This window comes from Ornithorhynchus anatinus, chromosome 1 (genome assembly GCF_004115215.2).
Source record: "Ornithorhynchus anatinus isolate Pmale09 chromosome 1, mOrnAna1.pri.v4, whole genome shotgun sequence".
In the NCBI taxonomy this organism is placed as follows: domain Eukaryota; kingdom Metazoa; phylum Chordata; class Mammalia; order Monotremata; family Ornithorhynchidae; genus Ornithorhynchus; species Ornithorhynchus anatinus.
In genome coordinates, this window is record NC_041728.1 from 98,347,042 (window position 1) to 98,364,020 (window position 16,979).

Sequence of the window (16,979 nt, forward strand, 5' to 3'; positions counted from 1 at the left end):
GTTTTTTGGTTCATGACAGCACATGAATACATTTTATACTATTCCCAATGGGAAATAGTACTTTGTTTCGCCCTATTTCACTTACTCTGTTTTCATGGAACAAATCAAGAGCACCAAGTGGGTTTAGCAGTATATTAATTCAAATTTACGGTGTGCGGAGCACTGTACTAGGCGCTTGGGAAAATACAATATGACAATAAATCCTGACATTCCCTGCCCACAACAAGCTTACATATTACTGCTATAAAAGCATATATCACAGGCCACAGAAGCAGCCTGGCCTAGTTAATAGAGCAGATAGAACTGGGAGTCTGAAGGACCTGGGTTCTAATGCCAGCTCTGCTTGTCTGCTGTGTGACCTTGGGTAAGTCGCTTCACTTCTCTGCGCCTCAGTTTCCTCATTTGTAAAATGGGGATTTAGAGTGTGATCCCACTGTGGGACAGGAACTGTGACCTACTTGTACCTACCGTAGTGCTTGTAACAGTGATCGGCACGTAACGAGTGGTTAACGAGTACTATGATTATTTATTGTTTACTATTATTTCAGAAAACTCAGTAGAGTTGTAAAAACCAATCTGACTCCAGTCTTCAAATTTAAATTTAATTGTAAAGCCTCTGTATTTTACAAATTATTTATTCTAATTAATGTCTGTCTCCCCCTCTACACTGAGAGCTCATTATTTGCAGGGAACATTCCCCCTAATTCTGTTTTATCGTACTCTACCAAGCACTTAGTCCAGTCCTCTGCACATAGTAAGCACTCAATAAATGCCATTGATTGATTAGGACGTGATGTAGGATATTGTCCCAAACTGACAAATCTCTAAAAGATTTGAGCACAGTTTCACTGGTAAGATTGTTTAATTGAAAGGCACAATGACTTCAACTCTACTTCGGAAACAACTCTTAGAATAGAATCACCTTTAATGTTTCTGAATTCCTAGCGCGCATGAAATTGTGAGTAGGAACCTAAGCAGAATCCTAAGGCACGGTCGTAACTTAAAAAGTTCAGTTTTAGCTAAGCCTCGGCCTAATATACATGTCAGGAAATGCTGACAATTTGTAGTAATTTAAGTATGGGAAAAGTGAAACGTGCATTTAACTTGAAAATGGTACTGTTGGCGTTTATTGTCGATCCACTCTGAAGACAATACGGGTGGTATATTAATTTAGGAGTAGAGATGATGCAGGCAGAATTGGGGATATCAGAAGTTGAATTTTTTTTAAATAATCTCTGCAATGAAGGAGCCACTGTCCATTCCCGAATGATGCAATCTGTGCGGTGTGGAAGGTGAAGGGGGAATAATTGGGAAGGGAATTAACTTATTTAGGTAATGAGACTACAAGTGTGTGGAATGCAGGCAGGATATAGAGTGATTTGGCAATGGTTTCCTTCAGAATCACTGATTGCTACCCACTTTGTGGAATGGTTTTAATTGTTGCTTTATAACTCATCTTGTAAACTCACTATGGGCAGAGAACATGTCTGCTCATTCTGTCGTGTTGTACTCTCCCAAGTGCTTAGTAGAGCGCTCGGCACATAGTGAATTCTCAATTAATACCATTAATTGATTGCTTGATTATGTAAAATTGTAATAAATATTATGGAAGTTTAAAGTAGTGATCCCAGCTAATTAAATATACCATCTCTATGCTATAATCTTTCTCGGGTATATCTGATAAAAGTAAAATTAAGATTCACCTCGCTATCCCTAGCCATTTATTATACATGGGTTTCCCAGGTGAAGTCCCATAAATGTCTCTTCTAGTCCAAACCGAAGAATATGAAGTTTCAATTGTAAGATGAAATGGCCATGTTTTCTTCAGTTTAGAGAATTACAGAAAAATAAAACTGTTCATTAAATGTACTGTGATTTCAGTTTGGGAAGATAAAGTGAGGTTTGTAATGTCTGTACCATATTTTCAACCTTTTTTCATATTTCCATGTGTTCATGGTTTTAGTTAAGTAAGGTCTGTGTGATCTTTTGTGGCTTATTCAAAAAATATCAACATTTTGAACTCCGTCGATCATGCCATTCAGTATTCTGAACTTAAATGCAAAATGGGGAAATAATAAATCCTAATTTTGTAATAATCCTATTGTTTTGAGCTTATTTAGAAGTTGGAATGTTTTATGCACATGTGATAGAATTGATGTTATTCCTTCAACCTTAATGACTCTTGATGTATACTTTGGAAAATCACGTCTGCCAAGTAAAAATAATTACCGTAACTATTTTAAATGTAATCCCCTTTGACAAGAAGACAAAGGAATTGCTTTACTGTTTTGCCAGAAGAGGAGTGTTCTGGAGAAGGCCTACTAATAAGAAAACTTTGAATATAAGTGCAAGAAAAGCCTGCTCATGAACTTTAGAATTTCATGTCCAAAAAAAGAACTGGAACTCAAGAAAAATTCTGCAGCGAAAGATTCCCTAATTTAGCTGGTCACACGAACTTCCACAAGACTGATAATATTTTTCTCCCTTCTGCCATATTGTCCTCTTAGAAAATGGTCCTTTTAAAAATTCCACTTTCGTTGAATCTGAAAACAGAAATAGTAATAGCAGTAGTGTCAGAGAAGCAGTGTGGCTCAGTGGAAAGAGCCCGGGCTTAGGAGTCAGGGGTCATGGGTTCTAATCCCGGCACCACCACCTGTCAGCTGAGTGACTTTGGGCACCTCACTTAACTTCTCGGTGCCTCGGTTACCTCATCTGGAAAATGGGGATGAAGACTGTGAGCCCCACGTGGGACAACCTGATGACCCCGTATCTACCCCAGCGCTTAGAACAGTGCTCGGCACATAGTAAGCACTTAACAAATACCAACATTATTATTATTATTATAATTAGGGAAGGCTTGTTGGAGAATCTGGGATTTTAAAAAGACTTTGAAGATCTTGTCCTATGCCGTCTAGTCGTCTCCGACCCGTAGCGACACCGTGGCCGGATCTCTCCGTGAACGCCCAACCTCCATCTGCAATTGTTCTGGTATTGTACCCACAGAGTTTTCTTGGTCAAAATCCATAAGCGGTTTACCATTGCCTCCTTGCGCGCAGTCAACTTGAGTCTCCGCCCCCGACTCTCTCCCGTGCCGCTGCTGCCCAGCACAGAGGAGTTTTGACTTGTAGCAGATGGCCTGCCACTCGCTAGCCACTGGTCAAGCTGGGAATGGAATGGGCAGGCCTCTGCTTAACTCTCCCTCCCATAGTCAAGACTGGTAGAGGACTGGAAACTCTCCAGGCGCGACCCCGAGAGGGACTTTGAAGATCAGGGGGGCTGATATCTGGTCGTCTTGCGGATAAAAAGAAATCCAGGCTCTGGGGATAATGTGAGCTGAGGTTTGAAATAGGCAGAGAGGCAGTGTGGCTTAGTGGTAAGAGCACAGAGCTGGGAGTCCAGAAGACCTGGCTTCCTAGTCCCGGCTCCGCCACGTGTCTGCTGCGTGACTTGGGGCAAGTAAGTTCCCTTCTCTGTGCTTCAGCTACCTCATCTGTAAAATGGGAATTTAGATTGTGAGCCCCATGTGGGACATGGACTGTGTCCCACCTGATTAGCTTGTATCTACTGTAGCGCTTAATAACTGCTTGGCACATAGTAAGCGCTTAAGAAATACCATTAAAAAAAATGAAAGCAAGGTACAGTCAGAAGATGTGCCCGGGAGGAATGAGAGTGTGATCAGGGGATGAGGGAGTTTAGAGACTCAAAAATTTATGTGATATCTGCTTTATTGCCAATATTTATGCTTTCAGGGGCAGAAACTCAAATCACATTTCATTCATTCATTCTAACGTATTTATTGAGTGCTTGCTACGTTCAGAGCACTCTACTAAGTGCTTGGAAAGTACAATTCAGCAATAAAGAGAGACAATCCCTGCCCACTCTGGGCTTACAGTCTGAAAGGGGAGAGAGAGAGACATCAAAACGAGTAAGCAGGCATTATTATAAATAAATAGAATTATAGGTATATACACATCAAAACAAGTAAATAGGCATCAATATAAATAAATAGCATTATAGATATGTACATATAAACGCAAGCAGTGTGGAGCAGGGAGACGGGGTAGAGCAAAGGGAGCAAGTCGGGGCGACGGAGCAGGAGGGGAAGCTGAGGAAAAGGGCGGCTTAATCTGGGAAGGCCTCTTGGAGGAGGTGAGTCTTCAGTAGGGCTTTGAATCGGGGAAGTGTGATTGTTTGACAGATTTGAGGAGGGAGGGCGTTCCAGGCCAGAGGTAGGACATAGGCGGTCATAGCGGTGTGAGATGCAAGACCTCAGTGTTGATGTTTTGTTTGGTGAATCCTTTTGTCCACACTCTTATGGTTTATGATTCAGACATTTATAGGTAAAGGTTGCCCCATGTTTGAGAAATTTCTGCTGTTTGCAAGGAGTAGAATGTACTGTTAAATGTATACATTCCTTGTTAATAAGGCTGGCATTTCGAGCTATGCTCTAAATAACTGGTAGCAAAATATTTAAAAAGAATGCGCATAGAATCACTGAAGCTTGATCTCATTCAACCATCTGTAAGTGTGGGTTCTCCTGGACCCAGCCATACCCACATTTGTTTGCATGCCAATAGATTGGCCAATAAACACCCAGGTAACTTAATAAGCCACTTCATTTTTTTCCTCTGAGTTCAGTGGCAGAAGGACACCACATTTTCCTTTCCCCAGGGCTTCCTCTTGGCCACGTCACTTCCTCCTCCAATCCGTCTCTCTAAGAATTTAAAGTGCAGGCAGAGCTCACCTTGCGCTATATCGAGGCCAGAATCACGGGAACCTATTCATAGTCGTACCTCCCGAAAGGGTTTCATGGTTACCATTTGCAATTTCGCCAATCGTGACATCCCAAGAAGGATATCTTCTGGAAGAGGCAAGATATTTCCATGTATCAGAAGTGGAAGACCGATGAATATGTTTTCCAGTTTCAGGATAAAACCTTTTCCATTCCTAGCCTGAATTTCTGACTATTGCCTCTTGGTGGCAGATTTGACTGCATGATTTCCAACTGGCCATATAATGTCAGTAGTTTTTTCATTTTACATTTGATTTACACTCAGCTCTGCCAGAAGGTACGTGTGACTGCACATTTTGTCTAGGGCATGATACAGAATTAAGGAACTCTCTTCCAACAACACAAACCTGTCCGGATACAGGATGATTCGGTGTTCGAAGAAATGCTTACGCACACACGCATGGCATTGGGTTCGATGAAAAGTGTATTAAGTTTTCCTTAATGTCAGTCATTGAGTGCTTTACTGTGTGCAGAGCACTGCAGTAAGCATGTAGGAGAGTATAATATAACAGTATAATAGACACATTCCCTGTCCACAATGAACTTAGAGTCTGGAGGGGGAAAATGTGAGGTTTTATCACAATGCCACCTCCATCTTAGAGGATAACTCAGTTTAGGTTAAAAAAAATCCAGAATGCCTTAAATATAATAATGTTTATTCATATTTCTCTAAAATGTATTCACATTAAAACTGGGAAAATCTGGGACACTGGGTATCTGAATGTAAGAGGCAGTTGTGATTACCTTGAGAATGGCAGGATGAGCATAATATGATGGTATTTGTTAAGAGCTTGCTATGTGCCAGGCACCGTACTAAGCGGTGAATAACTGGGATATTTGTTAAGCGCTTATTATGTGCCAGGCAGTGTACTGAGCGCCAGGGTAGATAGACGCAAATTGGTTCGGGCACAGTCCCAGACCCACATGGAAGTATAGGTAAATACACATCTTCTAGGTTTTTAAATTTCCAAAGCCCTTTTAGTAGTATTTGAAGTTGTCTCTTAAAGTCAAGAAAGCTCCCTGATTGTAAAATGGATCAGGTGCATACATTTTGCTTTCCAGCAAGAATGGCGTCCATGTTCACAGGGCATCATGGCATTCGATTAACATGCATTGGCAGAAAACTATTATAGTGCAGTATATAGGGCTCGTGACTGCTTCTATTTCTCTCGTTATTAAGCCCTCGCTATCCATTTGTATCCTGGAGTAATCCAAGATGCTGATGGCTAGGCAGCATGGTCTAGCGGAGAGAGCACGGGCCGGGGAGTCAGAGGGCCACTTACTTGTTGTGTGACCTTGGGCAAGTCATTCCTCTACGCCTAAGTTCCTTCATCCGCAAAATGGAGATTCAAACCTATTCTCTCTCCCACTTAGACTGTCAGCTCCATGTAGGGCCTGATTATGTTGTATCGACCCCAGTGCCTAATACAGTGCTTTGCATACGGTAAGTGCGAAACAAATATCACAATTATTATGGCGCATGCTGTCAGAGTCAGTGTTTGGATAGTCCATGCGTTACTGCCATTCCTGCCTTTGTCAGCACTGATTTAACAAGCGAGATGTAGGGGAGAGGCTTGTAGGTATTATTTTCAAAACTTTTTTTTTTTTGCTGCTTACGGCGATCCCTTTGAGATTAGCGCAGAAATTTTGGCTCCATCAAGTAACATTTCCCACATTGCTGCTCATAAGCTTGCTGGAAATGATTTTCCTTCTTTGAGGAGGGGGAAAAAAGGACTTGCAAGTCTACAATTCTTCCTATATATTTTTTTCTAAATGTCAAGGACTCTCCAGACGGTGTAAGTTGTTTTGACAAACTGAGTAGCTTTGGGATCCCTCCTTGATATCAGATCTATTGAAGCTTCTGCCCAGTGATGACCCTTTGTATCCATAACAGTGAGCACCCCGTTCTATTCAGATGCCATTTTATCTTATTTTATCTTTTGCTTTGGTTAAGCAAGCTGCTAGTCCTAAACTTCCCTCTCCATTCATGGCCTGACCCTTTGGTGCTCCTTTTTCCTCCTCTTTGAACATGTGAATTCACAGGGCAGTCACCTAACAACTGGAAAACTTCCTGGATTTCCTCCCCAGTTCTTAGCAATCTGCTGGCTTGTTTTCTGGAGCTGATGACTGCTCATTGGAGCTTCCTTAAAGGATCACTGCCCTGCTGTCATTTAAGCAGCTCCTCCACCTCTGACTGCCCAGAAGTATTTGCGCATGAAAAGGAGCTAAGATCTGAACTTATTAAAAACAGTTTCTGTTAATTTCATCTTGATTCGCAACAGATGCAAAGATCAATATGTGAGAAATGGAAAAGGACAGTCGGGAAAAGGAATTTTATTTTCATGTTTCTCAGAGCATGTATCAAAGAGTGGAAAGTTTTTTTTTTTTAATCAACTATGTTTAACAATGACTTACAGATTTAGTGTCTTAATATAATTTTTCTGTTAAGACATCAAAGGAAAGTTCTCTTTTAAATGTAAAAACTACATTAAGACGATGTTACGGTTGAGGGCTTAGATGCAAAAATGTAGGAAATTCAGGCCTTTGGCTATGATTCTTGCTGTAGTAGAAACCAGAGTGCCCTTATCCAACGATAGCAGTTGTCTTGTATGTGTGACGTGACCTAGTCAGAGTTGCCGGGTGTAATGGTTGGAACATTCCGGCTTGTGGCATGTTGGCTGTTAACTCAGATGTTTTGTGCTCCAGCCACCGTGCAAAATCTTTACCATGCCGAATGCTGCGATGGGCGACACGTTCCACGTTCTTTAAGAGATGGTTGAGCTCTGTGTTTTTCTTAGTCCCCTGCAGCCTGAGTAGTTAACTGAAAGGCCCAAATGTAAACAAATCCCTAAATAAATAAAAGCATCCCCACACAAATTTGTTCGCTCTGACAGTTACGTGAGAAATTAGTTTGACCGTTCTCCTGGGTTGGTAGGCTTTTTTCATATTTGTTCATCTTTCAAGACAGGTGTTGGATATTTGTAAAAAATTCCCTCATTTTTTTTAGCCAGCTGCTTTCTGGCTAAACCTGTTTTTGCAATTCAGAACTTTGTACTTGATCACTTCGAAATTTTTACCTTTTTTTCCTAATGCTCCGTTGTTACAAAAGAGAATATCTGCTCCCGTTTCCTAGATATTGAACATTTTTCTGTCTTAGAAGTCAAAGTTAACCTGGCCCACAAGTCTTGTGCGAAATTGCTCGTTCCCTCTCATGAGATACATCAAGGAATAATGTAATAATAAGCAGTTGTTTCTAAAAAGATCCCAAAGGTGCCATCCTGGAGTCTGTCAGTGGTGAGTTGGGAAAGCCGGGAGGACGGGGAGAAGCTGGTAAATTGGTCCTACCTAAATCTCTTAATAACCACAGACAGCCTGAATCATGCAGGGATCTGCAACAATTGCATCATCTCGTTTCAGCAAAATAAATTATAATCACCAAATCACAGACCGTACAGCAGTAACCGTGCTAAATCTACTAGCCTTTTATGCTGTAACATGGATGGGCAGAGTAAGTCACAAAAACCTATTGTCAGGGGTGTGAGGCTGGAGTATATTTCATTAAGAGTGAGCGATTAAAAGGGAAGCGAATGACTGTTCATCCTGCATCCTGTCATGTAGTATCTTTTAGCAGCGTGTGGACTTTCTAGCTGATCCTCATGAATCACGGGGCTCCTCCTGCCTGCGCCTCCCCAAGCGTTGCATTCCCAGTGCCACCGATCCATGGACAAGGTTGTCGGGGGCCGGGCTTGGATCGGGAAGAATGACCTATAAGTACCCGTTATTCCTTTCGCCATTCCCGTCGGCTTGGAATTCTGAGGGCTGGAGGGTGACGGAGTGCGCGTCTGCCGTTACCCCGGGGCCAAATAGACAGAAGCACAACTGATGAACGGAGCACGGCTCTAGAAGCGGGACCTTTCGTTCCAGTTGGCTGCTAGGTTAGATTGGAACCCAGAGGACCAGAGCTCTTATCGGGGGTTGGGTTGGGGAAGGCTGTGTATTTCAGTCAATCGATGGTATTTATTGAGCGCATGTTGCCTACAGAGCACCATATACTAAGCACTTAGAAGAGTGCAGTAGAATTAGTAGACATGATCCCTGACCTCAATCTACCAAGGGGAGACCTACACTAAAGTGAATTACGGATAGGATATGTACATAAGTATGTATGATATGTATATAAGTGCTGCCCGGCCTAGTGGGAAGAGCACCGACCCCCACGGGAGTCAGAGGATCCAGGCTCTTTTGCCCTCTACCATTTGCCATCCGCTGGTGACCGTGGGCAAGACACTTAACTTCTCGTGGCCTCAGTGTCCTCATCTGCTCTCCCTCTTTACTACCCCAGCAATTAGTATGGCCATGGTAAGTGCATAATAATGATAATAAAATAATGTTGGTATTTGTTAAGCGCTTACTAAGTGCAGAGCATCGTTCTAAGCGCTGGGGGAGATACAGGGGAATCAGGTTGTCCCACATGAGGCTCACAGTCTTAATCCCCATTTTCCAGATGAGGTAACTGAGGCACAGAGAAGTGAAGTGACTTGCCCACAATCACACAGCTGACAAGCGGCGGAGCCAGGATTCGAACCCATGACCTCCGACTCCCAAACCTGTGCTCTTTCCGCTGAGCCATGCTGCTTCTCATACCAAATAGCACATAATTATTATTACAGAGGACGGAAGGTGTTGTGAGGACTTACGTGATTGGGTGGCATAGGAGTGCTGACATGGAAGCGTCATCATGGAAGCAGCGTGGCCTAATGGATAGAGCACAGGTCTGGGAGTCGGAAGGACCTGCCACTTGTCTGTGGTGTTGTGTTGTGCTGTCTGGGTTGTAGTAGGAGATCAGAGAGGAAAGATAGGAGGGGACGAGCTGATAGAGTACTTTAAAACCAATGGTAAAGAGTTTCTGTTTGCAGAGGTGGATGGGCAACCGTCGGAAGTTCTCGAGGAGTGGGGAGGCGTGGACTGAATGTTCTTTTCAAATAATAATCTGGGCAGCAGGGTGAAGTAAAGACTGGAGTTGGAAGAGACAGGAAGCAGTGAGGTCCTCGAGGAGGCTGAGTCAGTAATTCAGATGGGATAAGATAAGTGCTTGGATCGGCATCGTAGCAGTTTGGATGGAGAGGAAAGGATGGATTTTAGCGACAGAGAGCTAGAACCGACAGGATTTGGTTACAGACTGAACATGTGCAAAGATGAATCAAGGAAAATGCCAAGGGTACAGCCTTGTGAGACAGGGAGAACCAATCAGTGTTATCTATTGCATGCTCACCGTGTGCAGAGCACTGTAATAAGCACTTGGGAGAGTACAGTATAACAGGGGTTGATAGAGATGTTCCCTGCCCACAGTGAGTTTATAGTCTAGAAGGGGAGACAGTCATTAATATAAATAAATAATTAATGGCTATGTGCAAAAGTGCTGTAGGACTGAGAGTGGGGCGAATACCAATTAGGATACTAGGTAGGGTATTAATGTTGTCTACAGTGATGGGGAAGATGGAGAGAATGGGGTTTGGAAGGAAAGATGAAGCTTTCTGTTCTGGACATGTTAGGATTGAGGTATCAGCAGGACACCCAAATAGAGATGTCATGAAGGCAGGAGGAAATACGAAAGCTCGAGAAAGAGAGGTAAGGACCGGAGAGGTAGATTTGGGAATCTTCTATGTAGAGATGATGGTTGAAGCCATGGAACAAGTGAGTTTTCCAAGAACGCGGGTATAGAAGGAAAATAGAAGGGGACCCGGAACTGAGTTTTGAGGGACCCCACGATTAGAGGGTTGGAGGCAGACTGAGTTCTGTCCAAAACAGAACTCCATATCTAACCACCCAAACCCTATCCTCCCCCTGACTTTTCCATCACTGTAGACAACACCACCCTCCTCCCTATCTCACAACCCCATAACCTTGGCATCATCCTCGACTCATCTCTCTCATTCAACCCACATATTTAATCTGTCACCAGATCCTGTTAGTTCAACCTTCGCAACGTTGCTAAAATCCAGCCTTTCCTCTCCATGCATACTGCCACCATGTTAATCCATACACTTATCCTATCCCACAGTGATCAGCCTGCCCTTGCCTGCTGTGTGACCTTGGACAAGTCACTTGACTTCACTGTTCCTCAGTCTCTTCATCTGCAAACCGGGGATTCAATATCTATTCTCTCTCTTATGTATTAGACCTGATTAACTTTTATCTACCCCAAGGCTGTGACGGTTGTAAGCACTGAACAATTCAGTAATTATTATTATTCTCAAGTCTCCTAATTCTATTGTATTCTCCCAAGTGTTCAACATAGTGCTCTGCACCCAGTAGGTGCTTAGTGAAGACTATTGACTGACTTATTAAGATTGCTGAAAGGGCTGAGAATGAAGGACGGTGTGCAGGGTAGCTCAGAAGGAATGAGGAGCGGGAGCTGGAGAGGAAGAAGAGCATGGATGCTGATTAAGTGTCAGGAGTTTATTTGGGAGGCAAAATGACCTAGAGGAAAAGAAATGGAGCTGGGAATCAGGACTTCAGTTGACTGGCTCTGTGACCTTGGGCAACCTCTTTGGGCCTAAGCTTCCTCCTCTGTAAGAGGGGGATACGATAATCAACATAATTAGCCTTTAATAAATGCCACAATAATCATTATTGTGCAGCAAGGAATTTTTTTTTTCTGGTATTTGTTACGTGCTTTCTCTGTGCCAGGCACTGTATTAAGTACTGGAGTAGATGTAAGCTTATTAGGTTGGACACAGCCCTTGTCCCACATGGGGCTAACAGTCTTAACCCCCATTTTACCAATGAGGTAACTGAGGCACAGAGAAGTGAGGTGACTTGCCCAGGGTCACACAGCAGACAATTAGAACCGAGGTCCTTCTGACTCCCAGGACCGTGTTCTATCCACTAGAGCATGCTGCTTCATTGGAAGTTTTTGAGGAGTGGGGAGACACGTGCCAATTTTGAAACCGTGCGGGACTCGTGCCCGTCCTCTAATCCCCATACCGTATTCTGGTTCTCCTTCTGTCTACCTTAAGCTACTCCTGGCTCAGGCTGTGCCCTCACTTGTCCGCCGCTGCCTCTTACCTGCTTGCTGCCATTCCCCCACCCCAACCCACTCAGAGCAGATCACGTCAGACCCAGTTTGAGAGTAGGGACCCCGAGATGCCTTTGTCTTACGCTGCCGAGCCGTCTGCGACCCACAGTGACGCCATGGACACATCTCTCCCAGAATGCCCCACCTCCGTCTGCCATCATTCTGGTTGTGTATCTTTAGAGTTTTCTTGGTCAAAACACGGAAGTGGTTTACACGCAGTAAACCCGAGTCTCCGCCCTCGACTCTCCCGTGCCACTGCTGCCCATCACGGGGGCGTTTTGACTTGTAGCAAGTGGTCTTCCACTCACAAACTGCTGCCCAAGTTAGGAATGGAATGAGTATGCCTCTGTTGGGCTCTCCCTCCCATAGTCAAGACTGGTAGACCACTGGAAGCTCTCCAGGTGCGACCCTGGGAGGGGAGCCAAGATGCCCTCCTGCTTTCAAATCATCATTTGTTGACTAAAAGCGATAATAATGGTGGTATCTGTTAATTGCTTACTATATGCCAGGCACTGGACTAAGCACTGGAGTAGATACAAGCTTATCAGGTTGGACAAAGTCACTGTCCCACATTGGGCTCACAGCTTTCATCCCCATTTTGGAGATGAGGTAACCGAGGCACGGATAATAATAAGGATAATAATTATGGTGTTTGTTAAGCGCTTACTCTGTGCCAAGCACTGTTCTAAGCACTGGGACAGATACCAGGTAATCAGGATGGACATAGTCCTTGTCCCACATGGGGCTCACGGTCTTAATCCCCATTTTACAGATGAGGTAACTGAGGCACAGAGAAGTGAAGTGACTTGCCTAAGGTCGCACAGCAGACAGGTGGCAGAGTCAGGATTAGAAGTGAAGTGACATGTCCAAGGTCACAAAACAGGCAAGGAGTGGAGCCAGGATTAGAACCCAGGTCCCTCTGACTCCCAGGCCCAGGCCCTATCCACTCTGCAACACTGCTTCTCACTTCATTGACATTCCTATTCACTAGCAACCTTTGCCAGCATAAACGTGAAAGAATCAATTTTCATGTATTTCGTAGGATCAGCAAGTTTGTGCTATATCCTTGTTAGGATTCAAGAGTCATCATAGGTAACCAAGATCTGTTTTAGTAGCCCTCCTTAGAGTGTCTGACTTAAAAATTCTAATATAAAACAGGGACTATTCATTATTCAGTTAATATCTAGGTGTCATCAAATATCTAGGTATCATCATTAAATGCCGTCGAGTCGTTTCTGATCCATGGGTATAGGAACGGTAAATTCAGAGGTGATTTTAAAATGCCTCGCCATTTGCCCTTTTTTCCTCAGAGGCATTTTAATTAAGGCCGTTTTCAAACTGGCCAAACTTTATTAACATATTTACTACTTTTGAGCAAAATTCTGGTGTACAACTCCAAGGACTATTACATGCCAAATAAGTGCAAAGCTGAAGTGCTGATTGTTTTCCATACGATTGCCCGTAATTTGCACAACCTGTACTTCGTATTCAAAGGTGACGATGTTGGTAGCGAGAGCCTCAGCATGTAAGTAAGTGTGGAACATGGACTGTGTCTTAGTTAATCATTTCATGTGTACCCCAGTGCTTGGCACATAGTAAGCGCCTAACAAATGCCATTTAAAAAATGACCAGTGTGTCACTGAAAATCCATCTCATGCTGGGTGCGTGCAAAGATAATGCTTTATTGTACTGGAGGGCTTACCCCTTCCCTTGCTGTTTTGAATCTAGCCCTTGGTACTCTGATGCTCGGGACGTTTCTGCTCGTGGAGAGCAAGTCCTCGCCTGATTGCCGCCCGCGAGGCTAGTCTGACCACTGCTGTTGATGCCTAGCAATCCGCTGTGACACCACAGGATTTGAAATTGCCTCATTTTACCTTTAAACATTCATGCCACCCTCCCCGCTTGCACACACCCCATTTCGGCTCGCCGTTCAGCAGTTGTTTGAATGCCTCACGGGTTTCTCCCAGTGAAGCTATTCTGTGATGAGCATTTCCCCAATACCAGTCGACTGACTGTGTTTCACGGCATTTGATGTTGAGAATGTCTTGCTTTTTGATGTTGGAGATGGTTAGAGATGATGATGAAAATGTTCAAGAAGCCAAACATACCTTTTATGGTAGGTGCAGTCCTGATATCTTAGAGAAAGTTAGACACCCACAGCTTTATAAACCTTCAGTTTGGGATGAAGCCTGCTGCCCCATTGTCACCAAACTGTCTACCAGTCTCCTAGAAGACATGCCAATTTTCTTAATTTAGTTTCTTCCTTTTTCCTGCCTTGCATTGTCAGTTAGTGTGATTGCCAAGATCTACAGAACGATCGTAGCATCCACTCTTAGCCATCACTCTGCGAGCTAGTTTTGGGCAAGGAATGTGTCTATTTACTGTCATATTGTACTCTGCCACGTGCTTATTACAGTGATCTGCACACAGTAAGCGCTCAATAAATACGATCGCCTCACTGACTGACTGACATGCGAAGAACTCTACTAAACCTCAGAGTGATTATGTGGAACTCAAGGAAACAAGGAGTTCAAGGAAACTCTGAATGGGGGAGGACATTTCCCTAGAACGAGAGAATCACCAAAATAACATGAACAATAGGTTCAAATTAAGCAATAAAAAATGTCAAGAGTACAATAGGTGTGGTAATACTGCTGGGTTGGATTTGCGAATAATTAGCGCAATCACCCCAGCATTCTACCTCGTATCTTTTTTGCCGTCGACCTCATGCTCATGCCCTCCCTCCTACTTCACATATGGCACCCCACTTCTCTCCCCATCTTCAAGCCCCTGCTCCAGGATACCTCTCATCTGCCCATGCTATTTTCCCTCCCCCCTATGTCCCCTGCACAAATTGTGTATGACACCCTAAGCACTTACTCACCTCCTCCCCTAACCTCCTCAGCATTCATCTCCATATTCTTATATTCAGTTTGCACATAGATCGGTCAAATCCAGAACCTTGGCACATGATTTTAAAGAGATGGGCTTTCTTAGCCTTCACCGGATTCAGTGGCAATTAGATTCAGATCCTCTAAATACAAAATGGCAGAGTAAGACACTGTGGCTGCCCAGTGAAGTAAAAGTGGGCTGAAATAACCTCATCCTGCTTCAAAACCAGGTTACAGGGAAGCTCGGGCATTCAGAGGTCCCATTTAAGATTTGGAATTCTTCCACACCAGTTCATCTCAGGGCTAAAAACTGGATGGAGACATGTCTGGGTTTTCCTTTTTTTTTTTTAAATGGCATTTGTTAAGCACTTACTCTGTGCCAGGGACTGTTCCAAACTCTGAAGTAGATACAAGCTAATCAATTTGGACATAGTCCATGACCCGTATGGGGCTCATGTTCTTAATCCCCATTGTATAGATGAGGAAACTGAGGCACAGAGAAATCAGGTGACTTGCCCAAGATCACACAGCGGAGCTGGCATTAGAACCCAAGTCCCTCTTATTCCCAGGCCCGGCCTCTATCCACTAGGACACGCTGTCCCCCAAGGTGCCGCTGCCTCTCAGTGCCCTTGTCTTTACTCTCTGCCAGCTTGCTTGTAATAACAGTAATAATTGTGGTATTTGTTAAGCACTTACTATGTGCCAGGCACTTCACTAAGCACTGGGGGGATACAGACAAATAGGGCAGAACACAGTCTCTGTCCCACATGGAGCTCACAGTCTTAATCCCAGCAGCGTGGCTCAGTGGAAAGAGCCCGGGCTTGGGAGTCAGAGGTCATGAGTTCAAATCCCGGCTCTGCCACTTGGCAGCTGTGTGACTGTGGGCAAGTCACTTCACTTCTCTGTGCCTCAGTTACCTCATCTGTAAAATGGCGATTAACTGTGAGCCTCACGTGGGACAACCTGATTACCCTGTATCTACCCCAGTGCTTAGAACAGTTAGAGAAGCGGCGTGGCTCAGTGGCAAGAGCCCAGGCTTGGGAGTCAGTGGACATGGGTTCGAATCCCGGCTCCACCGCTTGTCAGCTGCGTGACTGTGGGCAAGTCACTTCACTTCCTCTGGGCCTCAGTTCCCTCATCTGTAAAATGGGGATTAAGACTGTGAGCCCCACATAGGACCACCTGATCACCATGTATCCCCCTAGCGCTTAGAACAGTGCTTTGCACATAGTAAGCGCTTAACAAATACCATCATCATCATTTTACAGGTGAGGGAACCGAGGCCCAGGGAAGGAAGTGACTTGCCTGGTCAAACGCAGCAGACAGGTGGTGAAGCGGGGTTAAGAACCCATGTCCTTCTGACTCCCAGGTCGGTGCCCTGTCCACTGGGCCACACTGCCTATCTGCTCACTGCCTGAAGTGGCTCTCTTTTGGGTTGATCTGCCTTCTCCTGTGACTGTGTCCCAAAGAGGAATTTTCACTGTGCATATTACCTCTTTCCCAGACCCCTCCTCCTTACTGGGTCTCTGTGAGGTAGAGTTTGAATGCCCCAGCTATGGTCACCCTCGTTGTTGAAATCTCCAAGAATCCAGAATGATCACAAGGGTGTCCCATCCTTCCCATCCGTAGTCCTTTACAATGCCCAGATGTTTTAGAACTTCCAATTACTTCAAAGGCCTTAAAACTAGTGGTTAGATGAAGTTATTTGTCCACAAGAAAAGAAATTAAGGAAGATTCTGCATATTGTGTAATCCAAGGATGAAAAGAAGGAATACAAATTATTCTGCAGCTCACATCTGTTTTGCTGTTTGCACCTAAGGGAAACAGAGTAAAAAGGCTACAGAGTGAAAAGGCTACAGAGTAAAAAGTTGAGGCATCTTTGCTGCTTTCCCAGCACATGCAAGGAGCATCCCAGGATGCCAGCCCAGAGTTCAAAAGCAGGCCAAGCTTTAAACATCCATAAGAATCCTTTACACACCATTCAAGCAATCAAGAACTCTTGAGTGGGATTCAGACAAATGATTGAATTATTCACAAAAAGAGCAGAAAGAAAATGTATGATCTCTCTTTGCCCCTCTTAGCAGTTGTTTAATGGAACTATATTCCTCCGTCTGGTAGTAAAATTAGCCCACACATGGATGAATTAAACACCAACCTTACTACAGGCTTTTTTTTACTTCTTTCAGTTTTCAGCGAAGAGTATTTATTAGGCGCTTGA

General features: G+C 44.0%; 1 protein-coding gene and 1 non-coding gene across 2 annotated transcripts in view; one reads left to right on the forward strand and one right to left on the reverse strand.

Annotated features, from left to right (window-relative positions):
- The window catches only part of RALGAPA2 (Ral GTPase activating protein catalytic subunit alpha 2), a 368,955-nt gene that overhangs the window by 167,533 nt on the left and 184,443 nt on the right, over positions 1-16,979 (forward strand). The window lies entirely within an intron of this gene.
- LOC114816032 lies at positions 3,121-3,258 on the reverse strand. The gene has a single exon (XR_003763811.1). It is a non-coding gene; the product is annotated as a small nucleolar RNA SNORA7 (small nucleolar RNA).